The sequence below is a fragment of the Aquarana catesbeiana genome, linkage group LG01 (genome assembly GCF_042186555.1).
Source record: "Aquarana catesbeiana isolate 2022-GZ linkage group LG01, ASM4218655v1, whole genome shotgun sequence".
Taxonomy (NCBI): Eukaryota; Metazoa; Chordata; class Amphibia; order Anura; family Ranidae; genus Aquarana; species Aquarana catesbeiana.
Window position 1 is genome coordinate 455,809,618 of NC_133324.1, and position 11,759 is coordinate 455,821,376.

Sequence of the window (11,759 nt, forward strand, 5' to 3'; positions counted from 1 at the left end):
TCTGTATAAAGAGGGTCATAAGGTCTCCCAGTCCAAGGTCCAGCTCTGTCTGTCACAGGTTGAGTATTTGGAGTTCACACTCATTCCCAGGGAATGCAAAGTAAGCTCTGCAAGGGTTACAGCTGTCGTGGGAGTGGCACGCCCCCTAAACAAAAGACATGCTGTTCTCTACAGGTACGATTGGTTACTGCCGCCAATAGATACCTGCCTGTTACCATTTTTTGACAACATGCTCACACAAAGCACTTAGACAAAAGCCCCAGACCTGGTGACTTGGGATGATAAGAAAATACATGCTTGTATAGGGTTAACAACCTGCAATGGTTATTGCCTCGGGTTTGGGACTCCATGTGTATTGTTGTTTGTGCACAAGGGGCAACCGTACAACCATGGCAGCCATCCTAGCCCAAGACCACGGGAGTAAACTGAGACTTGTAGTCTTTGTTTTGCCAAAGTAGTTCCATTCCCGGTAGAAGGCATGCTGGCGTGTCTGCCCGCCCTAGTGGCCTGTGCCATGGGTGTTGAGATGTCAGCCACGATAACTCTGTGTCATTCTACAAATGTATTATTTTTGTTTAAGAGTACTCAATATGTGTCTGTTCAGAGGCTCACTGGATATGAGGTTATCCTCCTTTCCACTGCAGCTCTGACCGTCAATTTTGTTTCGCCCACCTAGAGACTGGCTCCTGTTCTGAATACCATTTTTGGTTTGAAGGGAGAGGTGAATGAGGTGGTGGAACAACATGACTGTATAGAAGTCATGCATTCTTTGACCTCACCAAGGTCTGATCTAGTGTATTTAATGGTTTCAGTATGTAGGTTACTCTGTGATTATGCTGCCTGATGTTATTCTGGAGGCCAAGCCACTTAATGTCCCGTCTGCACAGGTTGCAGAAGCTGGTGACATTAACAAGAGTTTGTCAATTTTTTGAGGGACAACAAGTAAATATTTACAGATTCCATATATGCTCATGGAGCTGTCTGTGATCACAGACGGATCTAGCAGAAGACAGACTTTGTAGCAGCGGATGGCAAATCAATGCCCATTCTGCTCTTATAAATAGTCTCTTAAAAGCCATACAGTTCCCCTCACAGCTGGCCATTATTTACTGCATGATAAACAAGGGCACAGGGAAGATCTATTAATCTTTTATATTGATCTTCACAAGGTTTGGAAATGACTCCAGAAGGGTCATTGCCAAAAAAGAGGGGTAGGTAAACCTTGGAGCATTATGGAGTGGGATGGAGGGGAGATAAGCAGCAAAGGTTTTAAATGTATTTTTGTATATACAGTGTGGACGGAAAGTATTCAGACCCCCTTAAATTTTTCACTCTTTCACTCTTTGTTATATTGCAGCCATTTGCTAAAATCTAAGTTCATTTTTGTCCTCATTAATGTACACACAGCACCCCATATTGACAGAAAAACACAGAATTGTTTACATTTTTGCAGATTTATTAAAAAAAGAAAAACTGAAATATCACATGGTCCTAAGTATTCAGACCCTGTGCTCAGTATTTAGTAGAAGCACCCTTTTGATTTAATACAGCCATGAGTCTTTTTGGGAAAAATGCAACAAGTTTTTCACACCTGGATTTGGGGATCCTCTGCCATTCCTCCTTGCAGATCCTCTCCAGTACTGTCAGGTTGGATGGTAAACGTTGGTGGGCAGCCATGTTTAGGTCTCTCCAGAGATGCTCAATTGGGTTTAAGTCAGGGCTCAGAGAGTTGTTGTGAAGCCACTCCTTCGTTATTTTAGCTGTGTGCTTAGGGTCATTGTCTTGTTGGAAGGTAAACCTTCGGCCCAGTCTGAGATCCTGAGCACTCTGGAGAATGTTTTCGTCCAGGATATCCCTATACTTGGGCGCATTCATCTTTCCCTCGATTGCAACCAGTTTTCCTGTCCCTGCAGTTGAAAAACACCCCCACAGCATGATGCTGCCACCACCATGCTTCACTGTTGTTACTGTATTGGACAGGTGATGAGCAGTGCTTGATTTTCTCCACACATACCGCTTAGGCCAAAAAGTTCTATCTTGGTCTCACCAGACCAGAGAGGCTTCTGTCAGGCCACTCTGCCATAAAGCCCCAACTGGTGGAGGGCTGCAGTGATGGTTGACTTTCTACAACTTTCTCCCATCTCCCGGCTGCATCTCTGGAGCTCAGCCACAGTGATCTTTGGGTTATTCTTTACCTCTCTCATCAAGGCTCTTCTCCCCCGATAGCTCAGGTTGGCCGGACGGCCAGCTCTAGGCTGGGTTCTGGTCATCCCAAACATCTTCCATTTAAGGATTATGGAGGCCACTGTGCTCTTAGGAACCTTAAGTGCAGCAGTATTTTTTTGTAACCTTGGCCAGATCTGTGCCTTGCCACAATTCTGTCTCTGAGCTCTTCAGGCAGTTCCTTTGACCCCATGATTCTCATTTACTCTGACATGCATTGTGAGCTGTAAGGTCTTATATAGACAGGTGTGTGGCTTTCCTAATCAAGTCCAATCAGTATATTCAAACACAGCTGGACTCAAATGAAGGTGTAGAACCATCTCAAGGATGATCAGAAGAAATGGACAGCACCTGAGTTAAATATATGAGTGTCACAACAAAGGGTTTGAATACTTAGGACCATGTGATATTTCAGTTTTTCTTTTTTAATAAATCTGCAAAAATGTCAACAATTCTATGTTTTTCTGTCAATATGGGGTGCTGTGTGTACATTAAAGTGGTTGTATAGTGTTTTTTTTAACTTTTACCTACAGGTAAGCCTATAATAAGGCTTACCTGTAGGTAAAAAAAAATATCTCCTAAACCTTCATGCGCACAGGGGATTCTCGGCTGAAGGCCCGGCAACTGCATTGGGTCATTGGGTGATATCCTTTCCTCATATATGTGTCACACCAAGATATTTAGCAACAAATTTAGTTTTTATTGTATGGGACATTATAAGGTATTCGTCCCTAACGATTATGGAATCACTATGTGTAAATTCTTTACTCTCCCTATGCCAGATGGAATCATTGATACTGTCGCATGGTGAGAACTAAAGTATGATGGATCTTGTATAGCTGTGGGTTCAAACAACACTTATAGCTTGGATGACTGTCAGAAAGTTGACAAGGGTCTTGTTTGTACACATAGGTCTCCTGTGTTTGAACCCTGTCTATTAGCTAGGCCAGATGTTAACATGTGTATTTGGACTCTATATCCACAGGGTTATAATGCGTTTATAGAAGTAAGCCCACAGCAGGTATGCTTGGCAATGGAAGTAGGAGTAAACATTATTGAAGTGGATACTTTTCAGGCTGCATACACAATGTTTTATTTTTGGATTGGCATGGAAAAAATTAGAAGGAGTCACAGAACGTTTCCATGGTATTTACTAGAGACCAGGTGCACTCCCAGTGGGTGATTTCTCACTGCCCATAGGCCCAATTGTAGAAATACTCAAACAACAGAAGAAATCTTTGCAATATCTTAAGACATATAATTTGACAGTACATCAGGCAATCGTAAAAACTACCATTATGAGAGGTAAACTTGAAGCAGCCACTACTCTGTTGCCACAGGACGCCCATCACTCGTGGACAGTGCGTTTACAGGGTGGTCACCGATGGGGAGTGAGGTGGTGAAAACTTTCTTCTACCTGCTCACTGTCTGTGTCATTATTTTGGTTATGCTTATCATGTACAATCGCTATTGGGTTTGTACTATAAAGAGGAAAATTAACAGAATGGGGGCGTGGCTTGGCACTCAGCAGGAATGGACGCTGAATAGAGGGAGCTCTCCACACTCGTGGCTTATAACCCCCTTCCAGCCTGCTAGATTTGCATATGGGCAAGCGAGACAAGCGCACTACAGGTCCCAGCCAGCACCGCTCTCTCTCTGCACCAGGACACCGCAGTATACAGGAGTTATTCAGCTCCCAAACTCCACAGACAAGGGGACGCACTGGATCCAAAATGGCGATGATGCACCATGAGGCAGACCCCAGGGAGGACTCCTTGTCAGCCTTTAGAGGACCTGGTAAGAGACAGGGAATACACAGATCACCAGCTGCATCTCTCAGAGATGAACCAAATAGGTGCAGCTATAAAAAACACATTTTCTTCAGCTATAACCAACTTAAAAGCTGACCTCCTATCCCTCACTGAGCAACTGCCTGCTGCCTAGACCAATGCCCTCCGCTGTGGACACTACTAAAACCACAGGTAATACTTTTTTTTTTTACCCTTTCCTCAATAGAATTGATTTTGGAGTGTTATTCTTGGTATGTACATGCTATGTGTTAGAAATATGAAGGGCCTTCAAAAATTATAGGTTGTCAGGAAATTAGATGTGTAATTTATGCTCCTAGAACACCCGAAGCTGCTATTTGAATGTTGAGTCCCTGTATGTGGCTAGGCTGCATAAAAGGCTCACACATCTGGTATCGCCATACTCAGTAAGAGAATCTAATTTGGGGTGCAATTTTTGCTATGTACATGCTCTGTGTTAGAAATATTGTATAAATGGACAACTTTGTGCAAAAAAATAATTAAAAAATAATAATTAAAAATAAAATAAAAATGAGTTTATTTTCTTTCCACATTTTCCAAAAACTTGTGGAAAAAAATGACATGTTCAAAAGACTCATGCCTCAGATTATACGTTGGGCTGTTTGCTTTCCAAAATGGGGTAATTTTGTGGGCTTTTCCATTGTCCTGCTGCTCCAGGGCCTTCAAAAGTGTGATAGGTTGTCACGAAATTGTATGTGTAATTTCCTGAATCATCCTAGAACGCCTGACAGTGCTACTTGGATGTTGGGCCTCTGTGTGGCCAGGCTGTATAAAAGGCTCACACATGTGGTATCGCCATACTCAGGGAGAGTAGCAGAATATATTGTGGGGTACAATTTTTGCTATGTGTTAGAAATATCGGATAAATGGCCAACTTTGTGTCATAATAAAAAAAAAAATAATGCATTTTCATTTTCTTTCCACATTTTCCAAAAACTTGTGGAAAAAATAATTACATGTTCAAAAGACTCAGATTATACGTTGGGGTGTTTGCTTTGCAAAATGGGGTAAGTTTGTGGGCGTTTCCATTGGCCTGGTGCTCAAGGGCCTTCAAAAGTGTAATAGGTGGTTGAGAAATAAGATTTGCAACTTATTCTCGTAGAACGCCTAACAGTACTACTTGGAGGCGAGGCCTCTGTATGTGGCCAGGCTGTGTAAAAGTTGTACACATGTGGTATCACCATACTCAGGAGTAGCAGAATATAGTTTGGGGTGCAATTTATGCTATGTGTTAGAAATATTGTATAAATAGCAGAATGTGTTTTGGGGTGTAGTTGCAAGTATGCATTAGCTGTGTGAGAAATAACCTGTTAATGACAATTTTGTAAAAAAATAAATACATAAATAAAGTTCTTAATTTTGCAAAGAATTGTGGGAAAAAAATTACAACTCCAAAAAAACTCACCATGCAACTTTCTAAATACAGTACCTTGGAATGTCTACTTTCCAAAAAGGGGTCATTTGGAGGGTATTTGTACTTTCCTGGCTGGTTTTACACATTTGGAGCGTTCATTTCATCAGTTCAGTCATGTCAAAACGGATGAAAGTATTCATCAGTTTTTCATCGATGCTCATAAGTTTTTCACAAAAAAAAAAAAGTAACTGAACTGAACTTCAAACACTGTATATAGCTGGTTGCTGAGGGGGCCGGGAAGCCGGGCGCCTCTTCCTTAACGACCGATGAGTAATCAGCTCATACCAGACCCTTATCAGAGCATGCAGCCCGGCAGATCAGGGAGGGGAGGGGACGAGCGGGCACCTCCCCTCTCAAACCATACCAGGCCGCATGACCTCAACATTTGGGGGGTGTCCTTTGGGGCACATACTGATGGGGACAAGGGCCTCTTCCTGACAACCCTGGCTGTTGATTGTTGGGGTCTGCAGGCGGGGGGGCTTATCAGAATCTGGAAGCCCCCAGATCCCACCACCCCCCATGTGAATGGGTATCGGGTACCAGCTCTTGTTTTTTGTTACATTTCACTGGTTTTTTGGTGAATGGGTAGGGATACGATGTACCCAATAGCCATTCACATAGGGTAGTGGGGGGGGGGGGCTGCATCTGCCTGCCCCCCCCCCCCTTAACCAGATTCTGATAACCCTGGCTGGTGGTTGTCAGGGTCTGCGAACAGGGGGCTTGTCGGGGAGAGGCCCTTGTCCCCATCAACATGGTATGGTACCAGCTAATTGGAGAAAAGCCAATGTAGCTCCAATATTTAAAAAAAGGACAAAGATATATCCCTGGGAACTACAGACAAGTTAGCCTAACATCAATTGTATGCAAGCTCTTGGAGGGGATAAGGGACTATATACAAGATTTTAGCAATGAAAACAGTATCATTAGCAGTAATCAGCATGGATTCATGAAAAATTGTTCTTGCCAAACCAATCTATTAACCTTTTACGAGGAGGTGAACTGCCATTTAGATAAAAGGAAGGCACATAGATGTGGTGTATCTGGATTTTGGAAAGGCATGCTATACAGTTCCCATAAACGTTTACTGTACAAACTAAGGTCTGTCGGCATGGACCAAAGGGTGAGCACTTGGATTGAAAACTACAGGGGCAAGTTCAGAGAGTAGTGATAAATGGGGAGTACTCGGAACGGTCAGGTGTGGAAAGTGAGGTCCCCCATGGTTCTTTCCTGGGACCAATCCTATTTAATTTATTCATAAATGATCTGGAGGATGGGATAAACAGCTCAATCTCAGTATTTGCGAACGATACCAAGTTAAGCAGGGTAATAGCTGCTCCGCAGGATGTGGAAACCTTTCAAGAGGATCTAAACAAATTAATGGGGTGGCCAACTACATGACAAATGAGGTTTAATGTAGAAAAATGTAAAATCATGTTTTTGCCACCTAAATGCATTAAAAGCAATAGACTCACTAGGGGGAGAACCCCTGGGGGAATTTAGGATGGAAAAGGACCTGGGGTCCTAGTAGATGACAGGCTCAGCAATGGCATGCAATGCCAAGCTGCTGCAAGCAAAGCCAATAGAATATTGGCACACATTTAAAGGGATTAACAGGGATAAAACGATAATTCTCCCACTCTATAAGACTCTGGTCCGGCCACACGTGGAGTATGCCGTCCAGTTCTGGGCTCCAGTCCTCAGGAAGGATGTGCTGGAACTGGAGAGAGTCCAGAGAAGGGCAACAAAGTTAAACTTAGTTATGAGGAAACATTACAAGCACTGAACTTATTCTCTCTAGAGACGACGCTTGAGAGGGGATATAATTTCAAACATACAAATACCGTACTGGTGACCCCAAAATAGGAATAAAACTTTTCAGTGAAAGGGAATTTAAAAAACACACGCGTAGGGGGTTCTTTACTGTATAAATGGTAAGGATGTGGAATTCTCTTCCACAATCAGTGGTTTCAGCAGGGAGCATAGATAATTTCAAAAAACTATTAGATAGGCACCTAAACGACCACAACATACAGGGATATACAACATGATATTGACATAAAAGCGCACATGCGCACACACACACACACTGGACTTGTCTTTTTTTTCAACCTTACCAACTATGTAACATGGTAACAAGGTGCTTTGGGGTGGGGGGGGGTGCAGAGCCCCCCCCTGCCCCAAAGCACCCACCCCTCCATGTTGAGGGCATACGGCCTGCTATGGTTCAGGAGGAGGGGGGGCGCTCGTCCCCTCCCTTTCCTGACCTGCATGCTCAGATAAGGGCCTGGTATGGATTTTGGAGGGGACCCCACGCCATTTCTTACAAAAAGAAAAATTTGGTGGGGGGGGGGGGCTGGGTCCATACCAGGCCCTTCCTGGCCCCCTCCTTAGCAAACAGCTAATATACAGCAAGGGAAAAGAAAAACGGATCTCAGCAGATCAGATATAAGCGGATGTCGTCCGCTAACATTTGTTTTTTGCGGATGAAAAATAGTGCTTTCATCCATTCAAAAAGGATGTTGACAGGAGAGGATGGAAACGGATGCAAATGGACGATCATCTGTTTTTCCATAGGAATGCATTGATGTCCGTTTTTCACCCATCAATGGATGGATCCGTATGTGTGAAAGGAGCCATAGGCCTTCAGTACATCAGGAGTGATCAATTTTCAATGAAGTTATAGAGTCTACAAGCTATTGTACCAAAGACCGAATAATATAAACTGATTTGGGTTATTTTTACCAAAGATATGTAGCAGTATAAAATTTTGGCCAAAATTTATGAAGAAAAATTACTAATTTGCAGAATTGTATCACAGAAACAAAGAAAAAGGTATTTTTTCACATTTGTTTGTTTGATTTTTTTTTTAATATATAAAACACCCCACACACCCTAGTGATTAAATACCACAACAAAAGAAAGCTTCTTGTGTGAAAAGGGGACAGAAAATGTCATGGGTACAGTGTTGCACGACTGAGTAATTGTCATTCAAAGTGTGAGCACTGAAAGCTGAAAATTGGCCTAGGCAGGAAGGGTGTGAAAGTGCTCTGTAGGCAAGTGGTTAATCTTCTTCTGATGAAGCCATTCCTTTGTCAACTTGGATGCATGCTTTGGGTCGTTGTCATGCTAAAAGATGAAGTTCCTCTTCACGTTTACAGTAGCTTTCTAGCATAAGCCTGAAGGTTTTGTGCCAATATTGACTGATATTTGGACCTGTTCATAATTCCCTCTACCTTGACTAAGACCCCTGTTCCAACTGAAGAAATGATGCCCAAAAGCATGATGCTGCCACCACCATGCTTCCCTGTGGGTATGGTGTTATTTTAGTGTTGTGCAGTGTTTTTGCACCAAACATCTTGGAATTATGGCCAAAAAGTTTAACCTTGGTTTCATCAGACCACAACACAATTCCCCACATGCTTTTGGGAGACTTCAGATGTGTTTTTGCAAAATTTAGCCGGGCTTGGATGATTTTCTTCTTCAGAAAAAGGCATCTGTCTTGCCACTCTACCCCCATAGCCCAGACATATAAAGAATACGGGAGATTGTTGCCAGAATTTCCTGCAGCTCCTTTAGTGTCGGTGTAGGCCTCCTGGCAGCCTCCCTGACCAGTTTTCTTCTCGCCCCCCCCTATCTATTTTGGAGTGACATCCAGTTCTCGGTAATGTCTCTGTTGTGCCATATGTTCTCCACTTAGTGACTGTCTTCACTGTGTTCCATTGTATATCCAATTCCTTGGAAATTCTTTTGTACCCTTCTCCTGACTTTTAAACAATGAGATCCCTCTGATGCTTTGGAAGCTTTCTGCGGACCATGGCCTTTGCTGTAGGATGAGACTAGGATGTCAGGAAAGACCTACTAGAACAGCTAAACTTTATTTGGGGTTAATCAGAGGCACTTTAAAATGATGGCAGGTGTGTACCGACTCCTATTTAACATGAGTTTGAATGCGATTGTTTAATTCTAAACACAGCTAAATCCCCAATTATAAAAAAAAAAAGGCAGTGCACACTTATGCAACCACTTTTTTTTTTAATTTTTACCCCACCTAAAAGATTTCAGTTTGTCGTTCAGAGTTGTAGGGGTGCTGAAATTAATCGTTGCATCGCGATTCGGGTGTCCCCGATGCGGCATCGATGCGTAAGGACCGGAAAATCGATGTTCGGTGACGTCGTTACTAGCCCTGCCCCTCCCGGGAAAGCGCTCCGAGCGGATTTTTAAAAAGACTTTATTTTAATTAATGTTATATTACAATAGATGCTGTGCCCCCGCTGTATGTGCTTTTTTTAAAAAAAATGTCGCTTTATACCGAATTTCGCCGTAGTATTACGATCATGTGACTCCCGGCCCGTCCCGCCCCTCTCCGCTCTCCTCTTCCGTCTCCTGAGTCCTGACGTCAGCGGGGATTTCTCAGTCCTGCCCGCATCTCTTCTGATACGATAACTATAGTCAGCGGGCGGGACTGAGAATTCCCCGCTGACGTCAGGACTCAGGAGACACGTGAGAGGAGAGGTAAGGAGAGCGGAGAGGGGCGGGACGGGACGGGACGAGCCGGGAGTCACATGATCGTACTACTATGGAGAAATTCAGTATGAGGTGACATTGGTTTTTTAAACGCACATACAGCGGGGGCACAGCACCTATTGTAATATAACATTAATTAAAATAAAGTAATTGTGGGGGGTTAGTGATGGCTGCATTGTTTGGGCATAGATAGCTGCGTTTGACGGGCACAAGTGGCTGCGTTTGACGGGCACAAGTGGCTGCGTTTGACGGGCACAAGTGGCTGCGTTTGACGGGCACAAGTGGCTGCGTGGGGGAGGTTCAGTATGTTTTCGCTCGTCGGTAATCGTGATGCATCGCGGAATCGAATCGTTGACCAGATAATCGTAATCGAATCGTGAGACCAGTGAAGATGCGCAACCCTACTGAGTTGTACAGTTTATTAGGTCACATTAACCCCTTCATGCCCAAGCTTTTTTCTGACACTTGTTGCTTACAAGTTAAATCCAAATTTTTTGCTAGAAAATTGCTTAGAACCCCCAAACATGTTTTTTTTTAGCAGAGACCCTAGAGAATAAAAATGGTGATCGCTGCAATATTTTATGTCACACTGTATTTTCCGCAGCAGTCTTTCAAATGAATTTTTTTGATTGGTGCAATTATTGAAAATTGATCACACCTGATGTATTGACGGTCTATCTCAATTCTTGAGACCCTAACAAGCCAGGACAGAACAAATACCCCCAAAACTGACACCTTTTTAGAAAGTAGACATCAAGGTATTTAGTAAGAGGCATGGTGAGTTTTTTGAAGTTGTAATTTTTTCCCCACAATTCTTTGCAAAATGAAGATTTTTTTTTTTTACCCCCACAAAACGTTCATATTAAAACACAGGTTATTTCTCACATATATACTTGCAATTACATCCCAAAATACATTCTACTACTCCTCCCGAAACAACATGCAAGACTTGCACAACCTGGCCACATACAGAGGCCCAACAAGCAGGGAGCACCATCAGGCGTTCTACGAGCATCAGTTACACATCATTTCTAGACTACCTCTTACGACGACTCCAGGGGGATGTCGTCCTTTCCACCCCTACAGCACACCAGAACACACCACCTCAGCATGCATCCATCCATCCATCCATCCTGGCCGTGGGGCAGAAGTATCAAGACAGCGCCACTACAGGATGTATCCGAGCGGCCATCTTGGTAGGGGCACTGAAGCCACGTGGAGTGGCAAATGGTACCAGAAGTGACATGCTCAAGATGGTGCTGCCACAGGAAGTGGTCAGGTGGCCATTTTAGATGAGGGCCAGGCGCAGAAAGCATCTGGGTGCAGCCCCAGGATCCCTTATTCTATGTATTGTGCGCTAGGCCATGGGAATGGCAGCTATCAGAGGCTATATGCAGGCATGCTCCCACCCCTCCAGGCGGTCCAATAGCAGAGGATCAAGGGGCCATACCAGAGTCAGTCTCTCTCTCGAAAAAGTACTGCCGAGCGCAAGGGATAAAAATGCCATCAGACAGCGAGAAATTGCTCTGTCATGGATGCATATATATTTAAAAAAAAACAAAAAAAAAAAAAAAAAAAAAACACACCAAACACAACCCTGGGGAATGTTTTTTTTTTCTCCCCAGCCACTTTCAAGTTCCTCAGATTCAGAGGCAGGTACTACAGTGGTACAGTGTTGCACAACCACGCATGTCATTCAAAATGCGACAGCGCTGAAAGCTGCAAATTGGACTGGGCAGGAAGGGGGTGAAGACGCCCTGTATTGCATA